Here is a 3,236-nt window from a genome sequence, read left to right on the forward strand (position 1 = left end):
AGTTTTAAATATCTTTTGATTGATACCTTCTTTCGTTTGCGAGCTCTCGGCACCATCTACGATTGAATTAAGTTTTTTTTATACTTTAACCAGCCTATGACAGGTCGTGAGTCCTCTAAATACTCAGACTTCCATATTCTTATTCATCTTTGTTAAGATATAAATATAAATAACTCCTAAGTGGACAAATTCAAATTTGTGAACAAGTCAGCCACAATTTGATACATATTTTATATTATGAGACGCTTAGGTTTAAACAAATAATATGAAATTGCAGTATTTTTGTAATTAATAAAAACACAAATATTTGTCTTTAAAAAAATAGTAATAAAAAATTGGACACACTAAAAATAGTGTGTACAATTATGTGTTGACTGATTAGTTTTGGAATTGGACCTTAGATACGGTGGGTTTTTTTCAGAAACAAGGAAAAATACGTAAAACGTAATTTCAGATCTATTTGCTATCCTTTTTTAACGATAACAACATTGTTAAGCTGAATGAAAATTAAAACAAGAACAAAAACAAAAAACATCTTCTTATATGATTTTGTTAATTTACAGATACGATATCAAATTTATAAGCTGGAGAACACACAGACCGCTCAAAGCTTCTATGTGTGCCCCGCTTTGGTGCCTTTCTTTTATTATTTTATTTATCTGACATATGACACACCCTATCCAGAATCTATATGTTGCACAAGATGTCCTAAAAAATGTTTTTCACAGCTGGTATGTAGAATCGTTAAATTCATCAAAAATGTGAATGATGTTAAAACCTCTTTTTCCTTTTTTATACGACAACTTTTGTAAGAGCGGATTAAAATAAATGTTTATGTTAGGTAAAAAAGGATTTTATGGACGCAATAAACCATTTTTTACGAATCTTATAACTGAAGCTCTAGAACCCGATTCATAAAATTTTAAAATGTATAAGTACCTAGTAACGACATAACTTAATGAAGTAGTCTGCCTATCTAAGCTTAGGTTCATATGGCATATATGTACGAGTACATTATGTCAAGTACCTACCAATAAAACTAAAAATAATGACATAAATTATTAAAAGAAATAACAGTGTTTTAAAAGTGAAATTGAAATTTTGTATACACACAATCACGTGTATATGAAATATTGTCCGCCTCCAGTTTTAGCGGTTAGATCATCTGGCTAACATGCTGAAGGTTCCGGGTTCGATTCCCAAATGGGTCCACATTTATGTGTTTATATATATATATATATATATATATATATATATATATATATATATATATATAAATATTTATATATATAAATATATATATATATATATATATATATATATATATATATATATATATATATATATATATATATATATATATATATATATATATTTATATATATATATATATATATATATATATATATATATATATATATATATATATATATATATATATATATCTATATATATATATATATATATATATATATATATATATATATATATATATATATATATATATATATATATATATATATATATATATATATATATATATATATATATATATGTGTGTGTTTAAAATATATGTATAGCAACGATATGACATTACTAGTTAAGAGGTGTTTATTTTATTTTTTATATATATATATATATATATATATATATATATATATATATATATATATATATATATATATATATATATATATATATATATATATATATATATATATATATATATATATATATATATATATATATATATATATGTGTGTGTTTAAAATATATGTATAGCAACGATATGACATTACTAGTTAAAAGGTATTTATTTTATTTTTATTCATTTTATTGAGCTGAAGTGTATAAACCTCTAAGGTTTTATCATAGAATTTATCTTAAATACAATATAAAATATAAGTAATAACATAAATGATTAAAAGGAATAACAGTGTTTTTTATGTGAAATTGAAGATTAACGCATCTCGATAAAGGAATAAACGAGTTACTTTTATCTTATTTCGTATAAGAAATCATATTTTATTTTACTATGTGGTATGTTGAAAATGTTTATAGGTGTGTATGGCTCAGAGTTTGTGTTATTAAATATTAAATAAAGGTTGTGAATCGAATCGTAAGTTGTGCCGACTACAAGAAATGCCCTTTTTTTACGAACCCAAAACTTGATTTAAATTTATTTCTTTACCAGAGACGTAAAGCGGATGTATGGACCATTCATCTCGATTTTAACTTCGTCCGCATTCATGCTTCCATTTTTCTCTCTATGTGTGTTTAGTTTAGTCCAATGACACAGCGATCTTTTATTTCAGACAATGCAGACCGTTAAATATTCAGGCGGCTTGGAAATAAAATCACGAACGTCCGACCTTCGCCAAACATAATATACATATGTATGCACCTAGATGTGTGTTTGTGTGTTATGCGTTGTATCTGTAGTGTGTATGCACAATATAGGAGACAGTTCCCGTGAAAAGGACTGGGCATATATTTTTTAGTTATGCGTTTTAAGTAGACAAAAACACTTTCACTAAAAAAATGTTTTCAGCTAAAATTGATAGTTTAAATTTGGTTAGTCAAGAATTTCAAATACTTGAAAGTGATCAGGCCAAGAGTCGAAATGATAGCATGTATGTTTGAGGAGAAGTAGGAATGTGGAAGAGGCGCAGATTCTATACAAATAGAAGTTGTTGAACACTCGCCACGGGTTCTGCTTAGTGAGGCGTTCATTAAAAAATATATTAATGTATTGTAAAAAGTAAAAAATAAGTAAATGAAATAAAAATATAGACTGGTGTGGCGTTCTATTCTCTCTGGCTACCCCTGCGGGAAAACGGCGTGACTATTAGCTACTTAATTAGTTCGTAAGTAGTTTGTACAGCGTCCTTGATGTGATGATTCACAAAAATGCCACTGAACAAATTATCTAATTATGTATTAATATCATTATTTTAAAGCCGAAAAAAAAATATTATTTTGACATCTCAGCTTAGATGAAGAAAAATATGAATGTATGGCCATTTAGAGGGCTGACAATCTGTCATAGGCTTTCAACCAAGCCCTGTAAATACCCAGACCTTCATTTTCTTCTTCATCTATATTGAGATGTATTTTTTTTAAATATCTCATTAGTGAAGATAATCTAGATGTGTGAACAAGTAATTGGACACAATCAAAATGTTGTAAAGAAAATAAATTATATGGCTACTTTTTTAGCCGAACAATGTCGGTAC

The sequence above is a fragment of the Brachycentrus maculatus genome, unplaced genomic scaffold (assembly GCF_059751285.1).
Source record: "Brachycentrus maculatus isolate JH-2025_06_01 unplaced genomic scaffold, ASM5975128v1 h1tg001316l, whole genome shotgun sequence".
NCBI classification, from domain to species: domain Eukaryota; kingdom Metazoa; phylum Arthropoda; class Insecta; order Trichoptera; family Brachycentridae; genus Brachycentrus; species Brachycentrus maculatus.